Source organism: Hordeum vulgare, chromosome 4H, assembly GCF_904849725.1.
Source record: "Hordeum vulgare subsp. vulgare chromosome 4H, MorexV3_pseudomolecules_assembly, whole genome shotgun sequence".
In the NCBI taxonomy this organism is placed as follows: domain Eukaryota; kingdom Viridiplantae; phylum Streptophyta; class Magnoliopsida; order Poales; family Poaceae; genus Hordeum; species Hordeum vulgare.
In genome coordinates this window covers 578,778,933-578,806,055 of record NC_058521.1, presented here as the reverse complement: position 1 = coordinate 578,806,055, position 27,123 = coordinate 578,778,933, and positions in this window count along the sequence as shown.

Genomic DNA, 27,123 nt, shown 5'->3' with positions numbered 1-27,123 from the left:
AACGCACATCACCGCCCACAAAACCTTTTGTGTTCTACTCGAGAAGACATCTACGCATGAACCTAGCTCATGATGCCACTGTTGGGGAACGTCGCATGGGAAACAAAATTTTTCCTACGCGCACGAAGACCTATCATGGTGATGTCCATCTACGAGAGGGGATGAGTGATCTACGTACCCTTGTAGATCGTACAGCAGAAGCGTTAGAGAACGCGGTTGATGTAGTGGAACGTCCTCACGTCCCTCGATCCGCCCCGCGAACAATCCCGCGATCAGTCCCACGATCTAGTACCGAACGGACGGCACCTCCGCGTTCAGCACACGTACAGCTCGACGATGATCTCGGCCTTCTTGATCCAGCAAGAGAGACGGAGAGGTAGAAGAGTTCTCCGGCAGCATGACGGCGCTCCGGAGGTTGGTGATGATCTTGTCTCAGCAGGGCTCCGCCCGAGCTCCGCAGAAACACGATCTAGAGGAAAAACTATGGAGGTATGTGGTCGGGCAGCCGTGAGAAAGTCATCTCAAATCTGCCCTAAAAGCCGCATATATATAGGAGGAGGGAGGGGGACCTTGCCTTGGGGTCCAAGGGATCCCCAAGGGGTCGGCCGAGCCAGGGGGGAGGACTCTCCCCCCCCAAACCGAGTCCTACTTGGTTTGGTGGGAGGGAGTCCTTCCCCCTTCCCACTTCTTCCTTTTTTTTTCTTTCCTTTGATTTTTTCTCTCTTGGCGCATAGGGGATTGGTGGGCTGTCCCACCAGCCCACTAAGGGCTGGTGTGACCCCCCCAAATGCCTATGGGCTTCCCCGGAGTGGGTTGCCCCCCTCCGGTGAACTCCCGGAACCCATTCGTCATTCCCGGTACATTCCCGGTAACTCCGAAAACCTTCCGGTAATCAAATGAGGTCATCCTATATATCAATCTTCGTTTTCGGACTATTCCGGAAACCCTCGTGACGTCCGTGATCTCATCCGGGACTCCGAACAACATTCGGTAACCAACCATATAACTCAAATACGCATAAAACAACGTCGAACCTTAAGTGTGCAGACCCTGCGGGTTCGAGAACTATGCAGACATGACCCAAGAGACTCCTCGGTCAATATCCAACAGCGGGACCTGGATGCCCATATTGGATCCTACATATTCTACGAAGATCTTATCGTTTGAACCTCAGTGCCAAGGATTCGTATAATCCCGTATGTCATTCCCTTTGTCCTTCGGTATGTTACTTGCCCGAGATTCGATCGTCAGTATCCGTATACCTATTTCAACCTCGTTTACCGGCAAGTCTCTTTACTCGTTCCGTAATACAAGATCCCGCAACTTACACTAAGTTACATTGCTTGCAAGGCTTGTGTGTGATGTTGTATTACCGAGTGGGCCCCGAGATACCTCTCCGTCACACGGAGTGACAAATCCCAGTCTTGATCCATAATAACTCAACTACCACCTTCGGAGATACCTGTAGAGCATCTTTATAGTCACCCAGTTACGTTGCGACATTTGATACACACAAAGCATTCCTCCGATGTCAGTGAGTTATATGATCTCATGGTCATAGGAATAAATACTTGACACGCAGAAAACAGTAGCAACAAAATGACACGATCAACATGCTACGTCTATTAGTTTGGGTCTAGTCCATCACGTGATTCTCCCAATCACGTGATCCAGTTATCAAGCAACAACACCTTGTTCATAATCAGAAGACACTGACTATCATCGATCAACTGGCTAGCCAACTAGAGGCATGCTAGGGACGGTGTTTTGTCTATGTATCCACACATGTAAATGAGTCTTCATTCAATACAAGTATAGCATGGATAATAAACCATTATCTTGATACAGGAATTATAATAATAACTATACATTTATTATTGCCTCTAGGGCATAATTCCAACAATACCTCCACAGTTTTTCCTCTAGATCGCTTTTCTGCGGAGCTCGGGCGGAGCCCTGCTGAGATAAGATCACCACCAACCTCCGGAGCACCGTCACGCTGCCGGAGAACTCTTCTACCTCTCCGTTTCTCTTGCTGGATCAAGAAGGCCGAGATCATCGTCGAGCTGTACGTGTGCTGAACGCGGAGGTGCCGTCCGTTCGGCACTAGATCGTGGGACTGATCGAGGGACGGTTCGTGGGGCGGATCGAGGGACGTGAGGACGTTCCACTACATCAACCGCGTTCACTAACGCTTCTGCTGTACGGTCTACAAGGGTACGTAGATCACACATCCCCTCTCGTAGATGGACATCACCATGATAGGTCTTCGTGCGCGTAGGAAAAATTTTGTTTCCCATGCGACGTTCCCCAACAAGATACACATCCCATTGAGGTGACCTAGTGACTACTCGAAAATTATCCGTTCTCTTTTGCGATTCGAAAAGTTTTGTTGAGGGGATTTGATCAACCCCATTGACGGATTTTCTTTCGATGACCATGAGATGGATGAATCGAGGAGTCACAAACCTCTGTCCAAGCTTTAACTTTAGGTTGCTTAGAAGAAAAATGATAGATTTAGTTTAGTTTTCCCTTTTTAGTATTTTAGCGTCCGGTAGAAAAGTACCCCGAAAATAAAAGTTCTCCGAACGTCCCGAAAATCAAGTATGATTTTTTCTGGAATTTTTGAAAAATTCTGAGACAAAGAGTTTGTCTGGGGGCCACACCAGTGGGCCACAAGCCCTAGGGGCACGGGCACCCCCCTGGCCGCGCCACCATGGCTTGTGGGGCCCACAGGCACCCCCTCCACTCATTCTTGCTCTCATCTGGTTCTCCTACCTCCAGAAAAAATCGTTTCGCAGCTCAAGCCCGTGTTCTTGCTCCTCTTGCTGGGATTTTTGATCTCTTTGCTCAAATCACCGTTCTTCGAACTGTTTTGGGGAAATTACTCCTTGGTAAGTGACTCCTCCATAGGTCCAATTAGTTTTTGCTCTAGTGCCTTATACTCCGCGTATTTTTGCTGCCTTGGTGACCATGTTCTTGAGCTTTGCATGCTAATTTTAGCTGGTCCCGAGTAGTTTTGATGCGTAATATGGTCTCTAGGCACTTGTTGGAGTAGTTGCTATGAGTTTAGTTAAACCTTGTTCACCTTTCCTTTGGGTCAGTGAAAATTTCAGAAAAAGTAAGATGTTCAGGAGAAGCTTTCATGGTGGTTCCTCAAGCAAGAGAGGTCCCCGTCTTGCGATTCGGGAGCCTGATCCTTACCAACCTAGGGACACGCAGGTACAACCGTGTGAATGGCCTTCTGATGAATTTATGATTGAGGCAGGTTCAAGGATGAGTTTGATACACTTGTTCACGACGTCGGACTCGAAGAATTCATCTCCGATAAATGTGAACAGTATGTTGCTCTCACTGCCTCTTTTGTTCGTAGATTCAAATTTTCAGCTGGCCGTGAGCCATCGGTACTGTTTGATCTCTACGATAAATCTTATACCTTGGATTTAGAGGATTTCAATCGAATTTGCAAAATACCTATTTGGGGTAGCCTCAAAGATCCTCCTAAATCTTCGGTTAGAGATTTTTGCTCTCGTATTACGGTTGGAGAAACTAGAGACATTACGCAAGCTACCATGGGGAGTATTCATTTTCCTGCCTTGCATTACTTTGCCCTCTTCATAGGCAGATGCATTAATGGCAAGATTGAGCATTGTCACCTCTGCGCACCCGACCTTAGTATCCTTAAGAGCGAAGTGACGGGTGACAAAAGCTTCAACATGGGAGCTATAATAGCAAGGAGGCTGAATAAGAATGCTATTGAAGGGGATTTCTTTGGTGGGATCTATGCCACTCGCATAGCAAATTTTCTTGGAGTACCCATCCGCGAAGGAGATCCCTCGCTCCATACAGCTTTCCTTGACCGCATCGCTTTGACACGCTACCAGTTCCTTGAGAGGGATGATGAATCCCTCCTATACCATTTGATATTTAACCGGCAGCGTGTTTTCCATATTACTCTTCCTGCTCCTGCCTTCTTTGACTTTCAGGTAAAGCAGAGATATTACATAACCACAGGAGAGGCAGAGGAGTATGAGAGGGAGGCAAAGGTTGCTCGTCTCCGTGAGGCAGCTATTCAGGTAGTGGCTGCAGCGCTCCCGTATAACCCCCATTATGATTTTGGGTTTCGCCAGGACCATCCTTGGGAGTAGACCAACTTAGGCCAAAATCCTAAGCTTGGGGGAGTACGTGTTCTCACCGACTTTACATTCTTGCTTATGCTTTCACTTTGTTCGTCAGTGTTCACACTTTGCCACTGTATCATCCATGCTAGTTTATTTTCTTTTTCTCTTTTTCTTTTTGTGTGTCTGTCTAGATTGAGAAAAAAAACAAAAAGATTTTCTTTTTCTTCTTTTGCTTGTTGGGAGCTTTCCCGTGTAGATAGTTTTCTTTTTCTTTGGGTCAAGGTAGAAGACCATGGTTACAATGTTTAGTGGCTCTTGCATGCATACCTGTTTAGCTTTCAAAGAGCCATATTACTTTGTCTTCTCCTTTGTGTTTGCCTACAGATTCCAGCTTTAGTCCAATGCATGAGCACTCTTATTATTGTTCACATCGTTCGGTCATGCAAATGAAAGGCAATAATGACGATATATGATGAAGTGACTGAGCATGGAAAAGCTGGTATGAACTCGATCTTTTTGTTTTTGTAAATATGACTAGCTCACTATTCCTAGTTCAGCTTTGTTGTGAGAGAAACATGTTTGCAATGACAACTTATAGATCATAGTTGCTTATGCCATGCTTACTTAGCTAGGAGCTTATAATGGTCTGTCTTGGATGCCCACATGAATGTTGAGATGACTATGATGTAGTATGATAGGATGGTATCCTCCTTTGAATGTTTCAAGTGGCTTGACTTGGCGCATGTTCACGCATGTAGTTGAAACAAAATCAACATAGCCTCTATGATATTCATGTTCATGGTGATTTATGTACTACTCATGCTTGCACTCAATGTTAGTTAATCTCAATGCATTTTGATGACCGTTGTCGCTCTCTAGTTGGTCGCTTCCCAGTCTTTTGCTAGCCTTCACTTGTACTAAGCGGGAATACTGCTTGTGCATCCACCTCCATAAACCCAAAGTTGTGCCATATGAGTCCACTATTCCTACCTATGTGCGGTATCTACCTGCCGTTCCAAGTAAATTTGCATGTGGCACTCTCAACCTTCAAGAAATAACCTGTTTTGCATGCCCGAACCGCTCATGTGGTGACAGGGGGCTATTGGTATCTTGCATGCTAGGCGTGTTATCCTCGATATGTGTTTATTCACTATCATGCACGAGAAAGGTGCTGGTAATTGGAATTCCCAGTTCCATGCTCAAATCAAAAAGATAATTGTAAACAAAACTCCCCCAGGATTGATGTTGGTATGGACGGTACCCGAGGATTCGGCTAGCCGTGGAGTGTGATTGATTGGTGGTGGGGGAGTCAAAACTTTACTTTTCTGTTTGGGAACCGCCTATAGCATGTGTAGCGTGGAAGATGTTGAGAACTCTTAGTCATTGCGTTGACAATGAAAGCATGCCACCCAAAATTATTATCTCTGTTTTCAAAGCTTGAGCTCTGGCACCTCTACAAATCAATGCTTCCCTCTACGAAGGGCCTATCTATTTATGTTCCTGTTGAGTCATCCTCCTCTTACAAAAAGCACCAATTAGAGAGCACCTATGTCATTTTTATGCTTTGCTTCTAACTGTGTTGAGTATGACTATGACTGGATCTTCCTTGCCATGAATTACAATGTTTAGTCAGCCCTTGGTCTTCGAAGGTGCTTTGCATTTATATTTTGCTGTCTCAGAAAGAGCTAGCGAGATACCATCTATTCGTACTGCTTCATGTTATTTTGATTGAAGTGTTGACATTTGAGGCTTATTATTATTTGCTCGCTAGTTGATTATGCCATTGATATGAGTTTACCGTGAGACCTAGATGTCGTTTGCTTATGTGGTTTTATTGTGATCTTGCTGAAATTCTGGTTATGAGTTAGACATAGTTGCAACAACAAGAACAAACAGATTCGTCAAAGTTTTTCTTTTGTCTCTTTCAGTTTCTCAACTGAATTGCTTGAGGACAAGCAAGGCTTTAAGCTTGGGGGAGTTGATACATCTCCATCGTATCTACTTTTCCAAAATCTTTTGCCCTTGTTTTGGACTCTAATTTGCATGATTTGAATGGAACTAACCCGGACTAACGCTGTTTTCAGCAAAACTGCCATGGTGTTGTTTTTGTGCAAAAATAAAAGTTCTCGGAATGTCCTGAAATTTTACGGAGAATTTTTTCTGGAATAAATGAAAAATACCTGCGCAAAGATCCACCGGGGGAGGTGTGCCAGTGGGCCACAAGCCCACAGGCCGCGGCCACCCCCCTGGCCGCGCCGTGAGGGCTTGTGGGGCCCACGTGGCACCGCCACCTCCAAACTCAGCTCTATATCTTCCGTCTCGCCCAGAAAAAAATCAGAGAGAAGGTTTCATCGCGTTTTACGATACGGAGGCGCCGCCACCTCGTGTTCTTCATCTGGAAGGCATATCTGGAGTCCGTTCGGAGCTCCGGAGAGGGGAAATTGTCGCCATCGTCATCACCAACCTTCCTCCATCGACAATTCCATGATGCTCTTCATCGTTCGTGAGTAATCTCATCGTAGGCTTGCTGGACGGTGATGAGTTGGATGAGATCTATCATGTAATCGAGTTAGTTTTTGATGGGGATTGATCCCTAGTATCCACTATGTTCTAGATTGATGTTGCTACTACTTGGCTATGCTTAATGCTTGTCACTAGGGCCCGAGTGCCATGATTTCAGATCTGAAACTATTATGTTGTCGCTAATATATGTGTGTTTTAGATCCTATCTTGCAAGTTGTAGTCACCTACTATGTGTTATGACCCGACAACCCCGGAGTGACAATAGTCGGAACCACTCCCGGAGATGACCATAGTATGAGAATCCACATGTTTTAGAATATTCTTTCGCTTCCCCTTTGGCAAACCAACAAATTTGGGTTGAATACTCTACCCTCGAAAACTGTTGCGATCCCTTATACTTGTGGGTTATCAGAATCCACATCAACTTGATGGAGATCCTTGGAGTAGTGGTAGCACTAGATGAGGTAGTGCTAGAAGTGTCCTTGGGAATCCGATTGACCTTGACTTGGGGTTCCTCTTCAAATAAGTCAATGTCTTCTTGAAGATTTCCCTTGCCCTTGTGGTCTTGTGGTGGAAGGTCTTCTTGTGAGCTTGTTCCCTTGGGAGGAGTAGGATCGTACTTCTCCTCTTGTGGAACAAACTTAGGAATGGGATGTGGACCTTCTTCCCAATCATCTCCGTTGACGTTGAAGTAGCCAACACCTTGTTTCTTCCGATGTCCTCCTTGCTTGCGCACAATTTCCTCAAATTGCTTACTTCCGGCAAGACTCTTGAAGACATCTTTCTCTATAATCCCTTTCAATAAATTGTTTTCTTGCTCAAGTGTAACTTGGCTAAGAGAATCATTAGTGGAATCAGGAGAGCTACTAGCAACAACATCATTAGATTTAGCTCTAGTATTGTTGTTACTAGATGAGAAACTTTCTTGCCTTTGTTACTAGTGTTCTTAGGTTTAACTTGTGGAACAAAAGTAGACAAGAGTAATTGTTTGGCTAGATAAGAAGAACTCTTCTTTCGAATATCATCATTGATGGCTTTTAGGAACTCATGCTCTTGCTCCAAATTGAGCTTCTCGAAGTGTAGCTTCTAATGAGTTCTTGCAAGCTCTCTATGATCTTCTATAGTAGTTTCATGAGCTAACTTAAGATTGTTTAATTCTTGAGTTAGTCATTCAATCTCTTTCTTATCATCATCATTCGATTTCTCTTGACTAGCATGATAATTAGCAAGTTCATTTTCAGTGCAATCACTAGTTTTATCAAAGAGCAAGTCATCTTCTCCTAAAAAGGCATCCTCCTCACTATTGAAATCAAGATACTCGGGGTGTGATACCTTGGGGTCTTTATCCATGAAGCACTTTCCGAACCCCTCATTTGGTGAATCAAATAAGTCATAGGAGTTGGAGGAAACAAGTGCAATGCCGGCAACACCTTCATCTTGACTACAGTCGGAGTTGGAGTGGTAGCTTCTCTCAGATTGGTTGTGAGACTCGGAGCTAGAGACCCATTCACCAACATGAGCTTGATGTCTTATTCTTGAGCTGCTCTTGGTGTATCTGTCCTTCTTCTCCGATTCCTTCCCTCTCCGTGAGTGTCTTCATTCATAACGATCTTCTCTACTCCTTCTCTCTATGCGAGGTGACTCATCTCTTGAGCTTCGTCTTCGATGTGACTCTTCTCTTTGTTTGTAGGGAGCCGGGCACTCACTGAAGTAGTGTCCGAGCTGCCCATAGTTGTAGCAGTTTTGGTCACAACTGGACAAACGCTTCTCATCGTGTCTTGAGCTTGAACCTCTCCCTTTGCATCTACTCTTGTAGAACTTGTTGAATTTTCTAACCACGAGGCTTATCTCTTCATCAGTGACAAGTTGTCCTTTGAAGTAGCAGGAGCATCATATGAAGCTTTGTAAGCATCGCTTGACTTGTTGTGCAGCTCATCTTTGTCCTTCAGTGACATCTCGTGAGCAACAATCCTACCAATGACTTCAATTGGCTTGAGATCTTTGTAGTTTGGCATCATTTGGATCAATGTGCACAGGGTGTCATACTTTCCATCAAGAGCTCTAAGTATCTTCTTGATGATGGATTTGTCGGTTATCTCTTCACTTCCTAAGCCGACCATCTCATTGGTGATGATAGCTAGCCTAGAGTACATTCACCGACACCTTCACCATCCTTCATCTTGAACTTGTCAAGGTGACTTTGAAGCATGTCCAACTTAGATTCTCTAACAGAATCAGTACCTTCATGCATATCGATCAAAGTATCCCAAAATTATTTTGCATTCTCAAGGCAGCTGATTTTGTTGAATTCTTTGGGGCATAGACAGTTGAAGATGATGTCGCAGGCTTGTGCATTGAGTTGCAGCATCTTCAGCTCATAGGTTGTCGTATCACGATACGGTTCACGCCCTTCTCCGAAGAAATCACCTTGCACACCAACACGAATAACAACCCAAACATGAGGATTAAAGCCAAGAATATGCATTTTCATCTTATGCTTCCAACTAGCAAAATTAGTGCCATCGAAGTATGGACCACTACGGTGATAATTTTGTTGGGGAACGTTGCATGGAAAACAAAAAAATTAGTACGCACACGAAGACCTATCATGGTGATGTCCATCTACGAGAGGAGATTAGATCTACGTACCCTTGTAGATCGCTCAGCTGGAAGCGTTAAGAAACGCGGTTGATGTAGTGGTATAGCTTTGTGATTCAAATCACCGTCGTCCCATGATCCGTCCCACGAATGGTTTCGATCTAGCGCTGAACGGACGGCACCTCCGCGTTCAGCACACGTACAGCTCGACGATGATCTCGACCTTCTTGATCCAGCAACCAAGACGGAGAAGTGGATGAGCTCTTCGGCAGCGTGACGGCGCTCCGGTGGTGGTGATGATCTACTCCTGCAGGGCTCCGCCCAAGCTCCGCAGAAATACGATCTAGAGGTAAAACTATGTGGAATAGGCTAGAGTTGCACGTGGCAAAGTTGTGTCTCAAAAATCCCTAAACCACCAATATATATAGGAGGAGGGGAGGGGCTAGATTTGGGGCACAAGGGACCCAAGGGTGCGACGACCGCCAGGGAGGAGGAGGACTCCTCCTCCAATTCGGTTTGGGAAGGAGGAGTCCTCCTCTTCCTTCCCACCTCCCTCTTTCCTTTTTGTTCTTCTTTTCCTTTGGTATTTTTACATGTGGAACCATATCCCTCTTGGTCTGACTCCACCAGCCCACTAAGGACTTGGTGCACCACCCTAGGGCCTTGGGCTCACTCCCGGGTGGGTCGGCCCCTCCCGGTAAACACCGGAACCCATCCGTCACTCCCGGTACACTGCCGGCAATGCCCAAAACTTTCCGGTGACCAAATGAAACCATCCTATATATCAATCTTCATCTCCGGGCCATTCCGGAAATCCTCGTGACGTATGTGATCTCATCCGGGACTATGAACAACATTCGGTAACCACACATATAACTCAACTATACTAAAACATCATCGAACCTTAAGTGTGCAGACCCTGCGGGTTCGAGAACTATGTAGACATGACCCGAGATACTCCTCGGTCAATATCCAATAGCGGGACCGGGATGCCCATATTGGATCCTACATATTCTCCGAAGATCTTATAGGTTGAACCTCAGTGCCAAGGATTCATATAATCCTGTATGTCATTCCCTTTGTCCTTCGGTATGTTACTTGCCCGAGATTCAATTGTCGGTATCCGCATACCTATTTCAATCTCGTTACCGGCAAGTCTCTTTACTCGTTCCGTAATACAAGATCCCATGACTTACACTTAGTCTTGCAAGGCTTGTGTATGATGTTGTATTACCGAGTGGGCCCCGAGATACCTCTCCGTCACACAGAGTGACAAATCCCAGTCTTGATCCATACTAACTCAACGGACACCTTCGGAGATACGTGTAGAGCACCTTTATAGTCACTCAATTACGTTGCGATGTTTGATACACACAAGGTATTCCTCCCGTGCCAGTGAGTTATATGATCTCATGGTCGTAGGAATAAATACTTGACACGCAGAAAACAATAGCAATAAAATGACACGATCAATATGCTATGTTCATAGTTTGGGTCTAGTCCATCACATGATTCTCCTAATGATGTAATCCAGTTATCAAGTGACAACACTTCCACATAGCCATAAAACCTTGACTATCCTTGATCAACTGGCTAGCCAACTAGAGGCTTGCTAGGGACATTGTTTTGTCTATGTATCCACACATGTATCTATGTTTTCATTCAATACAATTATAGCATGGCTAATAAACGATTATCTTGTAACAGGAAATATAATAATAACTATTTATCATTGCCTCTAGGGCATATTTCCAACAAATTTCCCTCACTAGACGCCATACTCTCTTAGGTTGTGAAACCAATGCAATGGAGACCAAAGCTCTCATACCACTTGTAGGATCGATAGTATGTCTAGAGGAGGGTGATTAGACTACTTGACAAGATAAAAATTCTGCCTATTCCCAACTTTAGTTGAGGGACAGATTTGGCTGTTAAGGCAAGTCAAGTACACCCTACACATGCAGTTCTAAGAGTGTAGCAGCGGAATGTAGAACATGCAAGTGTAAATTAAAGGACTAAGGTAGGGAGATCAAACGCATGAGGTTGACAAGGCGATTTTTGGCATGGTTCCTATTGTTGGCGCTATCGTACGTGCATGTTAGTGGAGACTTCAACCCACGGAGGGTAATGGCTGCGAGAGTCCACACAGGGCTCCACCCACGAAGGGTCCACGAAGAAGCGGCCTTTTCTATTCCACCACGGCTTTCGCCCACGAAGGACCAGCCTTACTCGCGGTAGATCTTCACGAAGTAGGCGATCTCCTTGCCCTTACAAACATCTTGTTTCAACTCCACAACACGAAGTAGGAGGCTCCCAAGCGACACCTAACCAATATAGTAGGCACCACCCTCCAAAAGGTAATAGATGTGGTAGAACAATGAACTCCTTGCTCTTGTGCTTCTAAAGATAGCCTCCTCAACACAAAACCACTCTCTCACGGGATAGGCACGGGTAGGAGAGATTGATTTGGTGGAAAGCAACTTGGGGAGGCTAGAGATCAGGTTTCAAATGATTGTATTGGAATATCTTGGTATCAACACATGAGTAGGTGGCTCTCTCTTAGAAAAATGGATCTAGAAATGAAATGTGTGTTCCGAGTGCTTCTCACACGAATGAGAGGTGGGTGAAGGGGTTTATATAGGCAACACACAAAATCAAACCTTTACACCCAAAGTGGCAAACTCGGTGATACCGAAGTAATAAAATCGGTGGTACCGACTTGTACTAAAGCCACCATCTTTTGAATCTCGGTGGAAACGATATATGAAACTCAGTGGCACCGAAAAGGTGACTAACGGTCAGATGAGCAAACTCGATGACACCGATACTCAAACTCAGAAATTCTGATTTTGTGTATCGAGGCAACCGAAAGTTGGTCGCCTAGACTCGGTAGCACCGATATGGTTTTCGGTTGAACCAATTTGGTGGGAATGGTAGGGTTCTGTCTGAGGTCAAACTCGGTGGGTCCGAAATATGAAAGTTGGTGACACCGAATTTGAGTATGTGGTATTGGACAGAATGGTTATGTGGGAAAAATGACTGAGTATTTTGGTGGCTAACTTTGAGCACTTGAGCAACCAGTTCATTTTAATACCTCACCCCTTTTAATAGTATTGGCTTTCCTATGGACTCAAAAGTGATTTCTCACAAATATAAAATGAAGAGTCTTCTAGCTTGAAGCTTGGGCCAATCCTATTCCTTTCATGCATAAAGGGGCATCTCCACATAAGCCTTTAGCCAAATCATCTTTTGAACTTTTCTGAAATATACTTGGATAAACATATTAGTCCAATGATGCATCTTTTGTGATCAATTATGAAAACCACCCTAGGGAGCAATTGTGCTTTCATGATCTCTAGCAGTCTGTCGATTCTTTCAAGGCAACACACTAGCATCATATGGAGTTGGAGAAGGCTTACAGTCACTGTACCCAAAAAGACTCAAGGCCTTATCCACATAGTGAGATTGAAGCGGTGTAATCCCACCATTCTCATCTCTGAGCAACTTCATGTTCAGAATAACATCAGCTACTCCTAGATCCTTCATCTCAAAACAACGAGATAAGAAATCCTTAACCTCCTTGATTAGATCAAGGTTGGTTCCAAAGATCAGTATGTCATCGACATACAGACAAAGAATAAATCCTTTGTCCCCACCATGGTGATAGTACACACACTTGTCATCTTCATCCACAACAAAGACGACAGCAGTTAATGTTGTTTCAAACTACTCGTGCCACTGCTTAGGAGCTTGTCTAAGGGCATATAAGGACTTGAATAACTTGCACACCTTTCCTTCCTGACCAGGTACTATGAAACCATCAAGCCAATCCATGTAAATTTCCTGATCCAACTCTCCATTGAGGAAAGTCGTCTTAACGTCCATTTGATGAATGAGAAGACCATGTGAGGCAGCCCAAGATAGTAGCACCCAGATGGTAGTCAGTCTAGACACAGGTGAGTAAGTATCAAAGAAGTCTTCATCTTCTTTCTGGGTATAACCCTTGGCCACAAGCATTTCCTTGTACTTTTCAATTGTACCATCAAGTCTAAGCTTTTTCTTGAACACCCGCTTACATCCCACGGGTTTGCACCCATATGGACGATCAGTGACTTCCCAGGTTCCATTAGCTAAGATGGAGTCCATCTCGCTACGGACGGCTTCCTTCCAGTACTCAGCATCAGAAGATGCATATGTTTCTGAAAGAGACATGGGTGTGTCATTCACGAGGTACACAATGCAATCATCACCAAATGAATTTGCAGTCCTTCGCCTATTACTCCTAACAGGAGTTTCATTGTCATCACCCTCAAGATTCTCAACGTATTCCATCGCAATGGTAGGTTCAGGAATTACAGAAAAATCCTAAGAAGATAGAGTAGGTATCTCCCGATTCGATGAGTTAGACATATCCTTCATAGGAAATATGTCCTCAAAGAAAGTCGCATCATTCGACTCCATAATCGTACCAATATGCATGTCGGGTACCTCAGATTTTATTATCAAAAATGTATAGCCAATCTTTACCTAATAATAAAGAGGCTATCGCTTCCGTCGGAAAACCCACCGAGGTGATTTTACAAAAAAAGTCCTTACTGTTTATGACATTAAACTCGTAGTATATATTAAATATTTTTTTAAATACTCATATCTTTTAAACCGTAACTCCAAATTTAACATATTATACATGGAATTTGGTTAGAAAAATATGTAGAATTTAAATATGATATTATTTTATCTGTTAAACATTTAATAAAAATACTATCTAGGGTGCAATCTTAATAAATAAGTCATTATTCGTCTTTCTTTCATACCGGTACTCATCCGGGTTGGGAATGAACACGTCAACAAAATCAGGATTAGAGATGAAACTGAAGGTCACTTGACTGATTCTTTGTACGTATTAAATCTACATGCAAGCCGTGTTAAAATAGAAGACCTGTGAAATTTTGAACTGCATTTTTGTAGGATAAGACCATCTTTATTTGTATCGTAATTATAAATTCTCAAATTATAGACATTTTTTATAAATTAAAAGCGTGTGCCGTGTGGTATTTCTTTCTCCCGTTGCAACGCATGGGCCCTTTTGCTAATGTTATGAAATGCATAGCCTAAAAGAACACAATCCAGGGTTTTTGGTCCAAGCTTGCGCTTCTTGGGAATTGGTATGTTGACTTTCGCCAAACAACCCCAAGTACGTAGGTAAGAGAGTTTCAGTTGTTTCCTTTCCCATTCCTCAAAAGGAGTAATGGTTTTATGATTTGTGGGAACTCAGTTTAGGACATGACATGCGGTCATTAGTTCCTCCCCCCACCATTCCTTGGAGAGACACGATGTGTCTAACATGGCGTTAACCAAATCAGTTAGAGTTTTTAGGCCACCCCATTTAACTGAGGTGAGTAGGGAGGCGTCCCCTCATGAATTACACCGTGTTCCGCACAAAATGAATCGAATACATTGGAAAAATACTCTCCACCCTGATCAGACCTAAGCCGTTTGATTTTCCGATCAAGTTGGTTTTCTGCTGCAGCTTTATAGTTTTTGAAGAAGGTTAAAGCCTCATCTTTTGACTTCAGAAGGTACACATAACAGTATCTAGTGGAGTCATCAATCAAAGTCATCAAGTATCTCTTTCCACCTTTTGTCATCACGCCATTCATCTCACAAAGATCAGAATGAATGAGCTCTAGTGGTGCCAAGTTTCTCGCCTCTGCAGTCTTATGAGACTTGCAAGGTTGCTTAGCTTGCACACACACTTGGCACCTGGAGCTCTTGACAGTGGTGAATTTCGGAATTAAACTCAGATGAGCTAGCCGTGTTATGCAACCAAAGTTAATATGACAAAGTCGTGAATGTCAAATATTAGATTCAGAATGGTGGCAAACATTATTAATAACTTGTGGCAGCCCGATGCCGACGTTCCCGAAGATTCCTCTCTCTTTCCGTTTTCGTCGTGTGTCTATTTTTATTTTTCGCATCATCATCGCATCATGCGCATCATCTGCATTGCATCGGCGTCTCCGTTGCCGCCCGTTTTCAAAACTTGCATCCGTTGTTAGTTGCCGGTTCTCGTCGTTCTTCGTTCTAAGCCCGACCGCACACGCACGCGATCACGGCATCGTCAAAACCATGGTTTTAAAGTGTGCGTGAAACTTTCCCTGATCGGGTTGAGATTTGACGCGCGGTCTTTATTAGATATAGCTAGGCCGCCTGTCGAATTTCGTCGCGATCGGGGTTCGTCTGGTACCCGAACGGTCGACCGTAGCGGCACCGTCTTCGGTTATTCGTCGGACGTCTGTCGGTGTTTTTAAAATTCGTGCCGCGCCGCCCGTTCTCCCCCTCGTCTCCGGATATCCCCTCTACACGGCCGCATACCCATTCCCGCGTTCGGAATTATCCGATTCCGACTGCGCGGTTGGATCCGGATCGAAATTCCGGCTAATCTAGCCCCCCTTTTCTCTATATATAGACCCCCTCCTAAAATTTAGGCAGCCCCCTCTCTCTCCTCGAAAACCGTGCCCCTAACCCTAGCGCAGCCAACCCCCTCCTCAGCCTCGAGCCACCAGGGCCCGCCGAGCCCGAGGCAGGCCCGCCAAGCCCATCTGGCCAGCCACCGCCGAGCAGCAGCAGCCCGAGCCCCCTTGCGCCGCCGTCTGCTCGCCCCTGCCCAAGCCGCGCAGCTCCCGCGCCTCCCATGGCTGCCAAGGTTGCCTCGCCGCCGCCGACCCTTGCCCTGCCGGCCCCCGCTACGGCTCGCCGGAGAAACTTCGCCGTCCGGAGCCGCCGGCCGCCGGCCCGAGTTGCCTACAAGCGTCGCCGCACCAGCCTCTCGTCGCCGTTGTGTGGATCCGGAGCGCAGCGGCCGGATCTGCCCTATCCCGGTTGTGGCAAGATCGCCGGAGCGCGAGCGCCCGCCATTGACCCCCGCTGCCGCCTCCCGCTGCTCGGGACAGGAGGACGACGCGAGCCCGAGGAGCGCCTCACTCCCGCTCGCCAGGGTGCGTGGGCCACTCAAGGCCCAGCAGCAGCGACCCCGAGCCGGCCTCCTCCTCTTCCCCATGGGCCGCGCCGCCCCAGGCCACCTCTTCCCCGCCGACCCAGTCGGCCTCCCCACCAAGTCGCGGTCCAGCTCCAACCAGCACAAGGTGAGACCCCTGCCACCTCTAATCCTTGCCCTAGGCATCTTTTGCTATGTTGCGCCTCTGCCCTATACGGCCTGTTAGTAGTTTAGGCCCGTTAGTTTTTTTTTAGGAATTCAGTTTAGTTAATTTCAGGATTTAGACGTATATTCAAACGCCCATAGTTTATTAACCGTTGGTCGGATCGAGGCGTATTTTATATGGTTTTGGGGTAGCTTCGCGAGTAGAACATGATTCCACAACTTGCATATTTATTTGACGCCGCTTAGAGTGCCTAATGCATCGTTTTGCGTGCTGTTTCACTAGGATTTGTTCCGTAGTTATTTCTCGCGCGTGTCCGGACTGCCCGTATACCGTAGATTAAATGTCCATATTTTAGGGACCATTTTTCCATGAATGTTAGAGCGGTCATTGGTATTTTTGCGTGTAGGGAATTGCCTCTAGTTTATTTTCCCGTATATAGGTTATTTTCCCGCATTAATGTGTGGCTTTAGTTTGTGTTGCCACCCCACATATTTTATATGTTTCCGGGGTAGAAAAATCCCATGGATTTTTCTGTGCAATTAGTTTTAGCTTTTGAGAAAGTTAGTTCGTGAGATATTTTGCCATGTTGCCCTCTTGTTTATTTCGTAGGATTTATTCCGTGCCCCCTTTGCTTAAGTTGTCAACTAGGGAATTGTTCTTGGGTTTATTTCGTAGGATTTATTTCCGGTTTGCTTCGTCTCGATAGAGTTCCACAGCGTGCCGGATTGTGAGGACCCGTTCGACTACGTCGGTTCGTCTGCTTCACGGAGGCATTCTTCTTCCAAGCGGGATCTCAGGCAAGATGACCATTTCCCTAGATATCATTACTATCATTGCCATGATAGTTTTATCGTTGCTACCGTTTATGTCTCGTTGCCTACCACATGTTAAATATCAGCCTCTCAACAATGCCATGAAACCTTCAACCTGTTCAACCTAGCAAACCACTGATTGGCTATGTTACAGCTTGCTTAACCCTGTGTTAGCGTTGCTAGTTGCAGGTGCAGATGCTTCCATGCGAAAGCATGGGTTCCTTGTTATATCACCATATTAAATGCTATTTAATTTAATGCACCTATATACTTGGTAAAAGGTGAAAGGCTCGACCTTTCTAGCCTGGTGTTTTGTTCCACCTTTGCCCCCCTTAGTTTCCGGCTACCGGTGTTATGTTCCATAATTGAGCGCTCCTAACACGATCGGGGTTGTTATGGGGACCCCCTTGATAATTTGTTTTAGATTAAGACTGGTCTGGCAAGGCCCAACTTTGGTACTACATTTGCCTAAACACCTAATAAAATTGCATAGGGACTTTCCGGACCCCGAGGATAATTTAATCAACCCCCGGGCTAGTGCTCCTCATGAGTGTTGGTCCAAATTGGCAGACTACGGGGCCACCGCGGGGCAACCCGAGGTTTGGTTCTCCTAGTGTGACCCATCCGTCGTGTCCTGAGAACGAGGTACGCGACTCCTATCGGGATCGTCGACACGTCGGGCGGCCTTGCTGGGTTAGTTTTACCTTTGACGAGATATCTTGTGCATCGGGATTCCGGTGATGCTTTGGGTAATCTCAGAGTTGAGGTTTTCCACTAGGGAATCCGACGAGATCGCGAGCTTCGTGATTGAGGATTTCTATGCGGCTTGTGGTAATTTGTGATGGACTAGTTGGAGCACCCCTGCAGGGTTAAATCTTTCGGAAAGCCGTGCCCGCGGTTATGTGGCAACGTGGAAACTTTGTTTTACACTGGTTCTAGATAACTTGAAGTTAACTTAATTAAAATATGCCAATTGTGTGCGTAACCGTGACTGTCTCTTTCATGAGTTCCTTCTCCGAACGAGGACACGGTGGGGTTATGTCTGACGTAGGTAGGTGTTCAGGATCATTCATTTGATTATCAGTAGTAACGTCCGTTATGCGTAGATCTTCCCCCTCTTATTTCTTGTACTCGTAAGTTTAGCCACCAAACATATGCTTAGCCGCTGCTGCAACCTCACCACTTAACCATGCCTCACCCATTAAGCTTTGCTAGTCTTGATACCTTTGGAAATGAGATTGCTGAGTCCCCTGTGGCTCACAGATTACTACAACACCAGTTGCAGGTACACGTAAAGGTTACTCGACGCGAGCGCGTTGATTGTTCTTTTTGTTGGGGAACGTCGCATGGGAAACAAAAATTTTCCTACGCGCACGAAGACCTATCATGGTGATGTCCATCTACGAGAGGGGATGAGTGATCTACGTACCCTTGTAGATCGCACAGCAGAAGCGTTAGAGAACGCGGTTGATGTAGTGGAACGTCCTCACGTCCCTCGATCCGCCCCGCGAACAATCCCGCGATCAGTCCCACGATCTAGTACCGAACGGACGGCACCTCCGCGTTCAGCACACGTACAGCTCGACGATGATCTCGGCCTTCTTGATCCAGCAAGAGAGACGGAGAGGTAGAAGAGTTCTCCGGCAGCGTGACGGCGCTCCGGAGGTTGGTGATGATCTTGTCTCAGCAAGGCTCCGCCCGAGCTCCGCAGAAACACGATCTAGAGGAAAAACTATGGAGGTATGTGGTCGGGCAGCCGTGAGAAAGTCGTCTCAAATCTGCCCTAAAAGCCCCATATATATAGGAGGAGGGAGGGGGACCTTGCCTTGGGGTCCAAGGGATCCCCAAGGGGTCGGCCGAGCCAGGGGGGAGGACTCTCCCCCCCCAAACCGAGTCCTACTTGGTTTGGTGGGAGGGAGTCCTTCCCCCTTCCCACTTCTTCCTTTTTTTCCTTTCCTTTGATTTTTTCTCTCTTGGCGCATAGGGGATTAGTGGGCTGTCCCACCAGCCCACTAAGGGCTGGTGTGACCCCCCCCCCAAATGCCTATGGGCTTCCCCGGAGTGGGTTGCCCCCCTCCGGTGAACTCCCGGAACCCATTCGTCATTCCCGGTACATTCCCGGTAACTCCGAAAACCTTCCGGTAATCAAATGAGGTCATCCTATATATCAATCTTCGTTTCCGGACTATTCCGGAAACCCTCGTGACGTCCGTGATCTCATCCGGGACTCCGAACAACATTCGGTAACCAACCATATAACTCAAATACGCATAAAACAACGTCGAACCTTAAGTGTGCAGACCCTGCGGGTTCGAGAACTATGTAGACATGACCCGAGAGACTCCTCGGTCAATATCCAACAGCGGGACCTGGATGCCCATATTGGATCCTACATATTCTACGAAGATCTTATCGTTTGAACCTCAGTGCCAAGGATTCGTATAATCCTGTATGTCATTCCCTTTGTCCTTCGGTATGTTACTTGCCCGAGATTCGATCGTCAGTATCCGTATACCTATTTCAACCTCGTTTACCGGCAAGTCTCTTTACTCGTTCCGTAATACAAGATCCCGCAACTTACACTAAGTTACATTGCTTGCAAGGCTTATGTGTGATGTTGTATTACCGAGTGGGCCCCGAGATACCTCTCCGTCACATGGAGTGACAAATCCCAGTCTTGATCCATACTAACTCAAGTAACACCTTCGGAGATACCTGTAGAGCATCTTTATAATCACCCAGTTACGTTGCGACGTTTGATACACACAAAGCATTCCTCCGGTGTCAGTGAGTTATATGATCTCATGGTCATAGGAATAAATACTTGACACGCAGAAAACAGTAGCAACAAAATGACACGATCAACATGCTACGTCTATTAGTTTGGGTCTAGTCCATCACATGATTCTCCTAATGATGTGATCCCGTTATCAAGTGACAACACTTGCCTATGGCCAGGAAACCTTGACCATCTTTGATCAACGAGCTAGTCAACTAGAGGCTTACTAGGGACAGTGTTTTGTCTATGTATCCACACAAGTATTGTGTTTCCAATCAATACAATTATAGCATGGATAATAAACGATTATCATGAACTAAGAAATATAATAATAACTAATTTATTATTGCCTCTAGGGCATATTTCCAACAGTGTCCCACTTGCACTAGAGTCAATAATCTAGTTCACATCACCATGTGATTCCAACGAATCCAACACCCATATAGTTATGGGGTCTGATCACGTCTTGCTCGTGAGAGAGGTTTTAGTCAACGGTTCTGAAACTTTCAGATCCGTGCGTTCTTTACAAATCTTTATGTCATCTTATAGATGCTGCTACTACGTGCTATTTGGAAATACTCCAAATATCTACTCTACTATACGAATCCGTTTCACTACTCATAGTTATTCGTATTAGTGTCAAAGCTTGCATCGACGTAACCCTTTACGATGAACTCTTTAACCACCTCCATAATCGAGAAAAATTCCTTAGTCCATTTGTTACTAAGGATAAATTTTGACCGCTGCTAGTGATTCAATCATGGATCACTCTCTGTACCTCTCAAGATACTTTGAGTCAAGGCACACATCACGTGCGGTACACAGCATGGCATACTTTAGATTCTACGGCTAAGGCATAGAAGACGACCTTCGTCTATTCTCTTTATTCTGCCGTGGTCGGGTTTTGAGTCTTACTCAAATTCACACCTCACAACGCAACCAAGAACTCCTTCTTTGCTGATCTATTTTGAACTCTTTCAAAAACTTGTCAAGGCATGCATCTTGTTGAAACTTCTATTAAGTGCTTTCGATCTATCTCCATAGATCTTTGATGCTCAACGTTCAAGTAGCTCAATCCAGGTATTCCTTTGAAAAATCCTTTCAAACAACCTTGTATGTTTTACAGAAATACTACATTACTTCTGATCCACAATATGTCAACCACATATACTTATCAGAAATTCTATAGTGCTCCCACTCACTTCTTTGGAAATACAAGTTTCTCATAAACCTTGTACAAACCCAAAATCTTTGATCATCTCATCAAAGTGTATATTCCAACTCCGAGATGCTTGCACCAGTCCATTGAAGGATCACTGGAGCTTGCATACTTGTTAGTATCTTTAGGATCGTCAAAACCTTCTGGTTGTATTACATACAATGTTTGCTCAAGGAAACCATCGAGAAAACAATGTTTTGACATCCTACGTGCAATATTTCATAAATAATGCATCAACAACTAACATAATTCCAACAGACCTATAGCATCGCTACGAGTGAGAAAGTCTCATCATAGTCAATTGTTTGATCTTGTCGAAAACATCTTTGCGACAAGTCGAGCTTTTCTTAATAGTGACTTATCAGCATCATCGTCTGTCTTCCTTTAAAGATCCATCTTTACTCAATAGTCTTATGACCATCAAGTAGTTCTTTCAAAGTCTACACTTTGTTTTATACATGGATCCTCTCTCGGATTTCATGGCTTCCAGCCATTTGTCAGAATCTGGGCCCACCATCGCTTTCTCCATAACTCGTAGGTTCACTGTTGCTCAACAACATGACCTCCAAGACAGGGTTACCGTACCACTCTGTAGTAGTATGCGACCTTGTCAACCTACGAGGCTTGTAGTAACTTGATCCGATGCTTGATGATCACCATCATCAGCTTCCACTTCAATTGGTGTAGGCGCCACAGGAACAACTTCCTGCGCCCTGCTACACACTGGTTGAAGTGATGGTTCAATAACCTCATCAAGTTCTACTACCCTCCCACTCAATTCTTTCGAGAGAAACCTTTCCTCGAGAAAGGATCCGTTTCTAGAAACAAACACTTTGCTTTCGGATCTGAGATAGGAGATGTACCCAACTGTTTTGGATATCCTATGAAGATGCATTTATCCGCTTTGGGTTCGAGCTTATCAGACTGAAAATTTTTCACATAAGTGTCGAAGCCCCAAACTTTCAAGAAACGACAGTTTAGATTTCTCTAAACCTCAGTCTATACTGTGTCATCTCAACGGAAATACGCGGTGCCCTATTTAAAGTGAGTGCGGTTGTCTCTAATGCATAACCCATAAACGATAGTGGTAATTTGATAAGAGACATCATAGTATGCACCATACCAAATAGTGCGTGGCTATGACGTTCAGACACATCATCACAGTATGATGTTCCAGGTGGCATGAACTGCGAAACAATTTCCACATTGTCTTAACTGCGTACCAAAACTCGTAACTCAGATATTCATTTCCATGATCATATCGTAGACAGTTTATCCTCTTGTTACGACGAACTTCACTCTGAAACGGAATTGAACTTTTCAACATTTCAGACTTGTGATTCATTAAGTAAATACTCCTGTATCTACTCAAATCGTCAGTGAAGTAAGAACATAATGATATCCACTACGTGCCTCAGCACCCATTGGACTGCATACATCAAAATGTATCACTTCCAACAAGTTACTATCTTATTTCATCTCAATGAAAACAAGGCCTTGCTCATGTGGTATGATTTGCATGTCACTAGTGATTCGAAATCAGGTGAGTACAAAGATCCATCAGCATGGAGCCTCTTCATGCAATTTATACTAACATGACTTAAGCGGCAGTGCCACAAGTAAGTGGTACTATCATCATCAACTCGTATCTTTTGGCACCAATATCATGAACATGTGTAACACTACGATCGAGATTCAATAAACCATTGAAGGTGATTATTCAAGAAAATAGAGTAACCATTATTCTCTTTAAATGAATAATCGTATTGCAATAAACACGATCCAATCATGTTCATGCTTAACGCAAGCACGAAATAACAATTATTTAGGTTTAACACCAATCCCGATGATAGAGGGAGCGTGCGACGTTTGATCATATCAATCTTGGAAACACTTCCAACACGTATCGTCACCTCGCCTTTAGCTAGTCTCCGTTTATGCCGTAGCTTTCATTTCGCGTCACTAATCACTTAGCAACTGAACCGGTATGCAATACCCTCGTGCTACTAGGAGTACTAGTAAAGTACACATCAACATCATGTATATAAAATACACTTCTTTCGACTTTTGCCAGCCTTCTTATCTACCAAGTATCTTGAGTTGCTCCGCCTCAGTGATTGTTCCCCTCATTACGGAAGCACTTAGTCTCGGGTTTGGGTTTAATCTTGGGTCTCTTCATTAGTGCAGCAACTGTTTTGCCGTTTCACGAAGTATCCCTTCTAGCCCTTGCCTTTCTTGAAACTTAGTGGTTTTACAAACCATCAACTATTGACGCTCCTTCTTGATTTCTACTTTCGCAGTGTCAAACATCGCGAATCGCTCAAGGATCATTGTATCTATCCTTGATATGTTATAGTTCATCACGAAGCTCTTACAGCTTGGTGGCAGTAACTTTGGAGAACCATCACTATCTCATCTGGAAGATTAACTCCCACTTGATTCAAGTGATTGTCGTACTCAGACAATCTGAGCACACGCTCAACGATTGAGCTTTTCTCATTTACTTTGTGGACAAAGAATCTTGTTGGAGGTCTCGTACCTCTTAACAAGGGCACAAGCATGAAATCACAATTTCATCTCTTTAGAACATCACTTATGTTCCATGACGTTTTACGACGTTTTCGGCGCCTTGCTTCTAAGCCATTAAGTATTTTGGACTGAACTATCGTGTAGTCATCAGAAACGTGTATGTCGGATGTTCATAGCATCCACAGACGACGCTCGAGGTGCAGCACACCGAGTGGTGCATTAAGGACATAGGCCTTCTGCGTAGCAACGGGGACAATCCTCGGTTTTATAGACTCAGTCTGCAAAGTTTGCTACTATCAATTTTCAACTAAATTTTCTCTAGGAACATATAAAAACAGTAGAGCTATAGCGCAAGCTACATCGTAATTCACAAAGACCATTAGACTATGTTCATGACAATTAGTTCAATTAATCATATTACTTAAGAACTCCCACTCAAAAAGTACATCTCTCTAGTCATTTGAGTGGTACATGATCCAAATCCACTATCTCAAGTCCGATCATCACGTGAGTCGAGAATAGTTTCAGTGGTAAGCATCTCTATGCTAATCATATCAACTATACGATTCATGCTCGACCTTTTGGTCTCATGTGTTCCGAGGCCATGTCTGCACATGCTAGGCTCGTCAAGCTTAACCCGAGTGTTCCGCGTGCGCAACTGTTTTGCACCCGTTGTATGTGAACGTTGAGTCTATCACACCCGATCATCATGTGGTGTCTCGAAACGACGAACTGTAGCAACGGTGCACAGTCGGGGAGAACACAATTTCGTCTTGAAATTTTAGTGAGAGATCACCTCATAATGCTACCGTCGTTCTAAGCAAAATAAGGTGCAAAAAGGATTAACATCACATGCAATTCATAAGTGACATGATATGGCCATCATCACGTGCTTCTTGATCTCCATCACCAAAGCACCGGCACGATCTTCTTGTCACCGGCGCCACGCCATGATCTCCATCAATGTGTTGCCACCGGGGTTGTCGTGCTACTCATGCTATTACTACTAAAGCTACATCCTAGCAAAATAGTAAACGCATCTGCAAGCACAAACGTTAGTATAAAGACAACCCTATGGCTCCTGCCGGTTGCCGTACCATCGACGTGCAAGTCGATATTTTCTATTACAACATGATCATCTCATACATCCAATATATCACATCACATCGTAGGCCATATCACATCACAATCATACCCTGCAAAAACAAGTTAGACGTCCTCTAATTTTGTTGTTGCATGTTTTACGTGGTGACCAAGGGTATCTAGTAGGATCGCATCTTACTTACGCAAACACCACAACGGAGATATATGAGTTGCTATTTAACCTCATCCAAGGACCTCCTCGGTCAAATCCGATTCAACTAAAGTTGGAGAAACCGTCACTTGCCAGTCATCTTTGTGTTGGAAATATGCCCTAGAGGCAATAATAAATTAGTTATTATTATATTTCTTAGTTCATGATAATCGTTTATTATCCATGCTATAATTGTATTGATTGGAAACACAATACTTGTGTGGATACATAGACAAAACACTGTCCCTAGTAAGCCTCTAGTTGACTAGCTCGTTGATCAAAGATGGTCAAGCTTTCCTGGCCATAGGCAAGTGTTGTCACTTGATAACGGGATCACATCATTAGGAGAATCATGTGATGGACTAGACCCAAACTAATAGACGTAGCATGTTGATCGTGTCATTTTGTTGCTACTGTTTTCTGCGTGTCAAGTATTTGTTCCTATGACCATGAGATCATATAACTCACTGACACCGGAGGAGTGCTTTGTGTGTATCAAACGTTGCAACGTAACTGGGTGACTATAAAGATGCTCTACAGGTATCTCCGAAGGTGTTAGTTGAGTTAGTATGGATCAAGACTGGGATTTGTCACTCCGTGTGACGGAGAGGTATCTCGGGGCCCACTCGGTAATACAACATCACACACAAGCCTTGCAAGCAATGTAACTTAGTGTAAGTTGTGGGATCTTGTATTACGGAACGAGTAAAGAGACTTGCCAGTAAACGAGATTGAAATAGGTATACGGATACTGACGATCGAATCTCGGGCAAGTAACATACCGAAGGACAAAGGGAATGACATACGGGATTATATGAATCCTTGGCACTGAGGTTCAAACGATAAGATCTTCGTAGAATATGTAGGATCCAATATGGGCATCCAGGTCCCGCTATTGGATATTGACCGAGGAGTCACTCGGGTCATGTCTACATAGTTCTCGAACCCGCAGGGTCTGCACACTTAAGGTTCGACGTTGTTTTATGCGTATTTGAGTTATATGGTTGGTTACCGAATGTTGTTCGGAGTCCCGGATGAGATCACGGACGTCACGAGGGTTTCCGGAATGGTCCGGAAACGAAGATTGATATATAGGATGACCTCATTTGGTTACCGGAAGGTTTTCGTGCATTACCGGAAAAGTTTCGGGCTCATCGGTAGTGTACCGGGAGTGCCGGGAGGGGTGCCGGGGACCATCGGGAGGGGTGTCACGCCCCAAGGGGTCTCATGGGCTATGGAAAGAGATAAACCAGCCCCTAGTGGGCTGGAATAAGTTCCCACTAAGGCCCATAAGGTTTGAGAAGGAAAAAACACAAGGTGGAAAGAGTTTCCAAGTGGGAAGGTGGAATCCTACTCCAAGTAGGATTGGAGTAGGACTCCTCCACCTCCAATTTCGGCCAAACCTTTAGGTTTTGAGGCTGCCTCCTCCCCTCCCTCCCACCTATATATACGGAGGTATTAGGGCTGATTTGAGACGACTTTCTCACGGCAGCCCGACCACATACCTCCACGGTTTTTCCTCTAGATCGCGTTTCTGCGGAGCTCGGGCGGAGCCCTGCTGAGACAAGGTCATCACCAACCTCCGGAGCGCCGTCACGCTGCCGGAGAACTCTTCTACCTCTCCGTCTCTCTTGCTGGATCAAGAAGGCCGAGATCATCGTCGAGTTGTACGTGTGCTGAACGCGGAGGTGCCGTCCGTTCGGTACTAGATCGTGGGACTGATCGCGGGATTGTTCGCGGGGCGGATCGAGGGACGTGAGGACGTTCAACTACATCAACCGCGTTCTCTAACGCTTCTGCTGTATGATCTACAAGGGTACGTAGATCACTCATCCCCTCTCGTAGATGGACATCACCATGATAGGTCTTCGTGCGCGTAGGAAAATTTTTGTTTCCCATGCGACGTTCCTCAACAGTGGCATCATGAGCTAGGTTCATGCGTAGATGCCTTCTCGAGTAGAACACAAAAGTTTTTGTGGGCGGTGATGTGCGTTTTGCTGCCCTCCTTAGTCTTTTCTTGATTCCGCGGTATTGTTGGATTGAAGCGGCTTGGACCGACATTACTCGTACGCTTACGAGAGACTG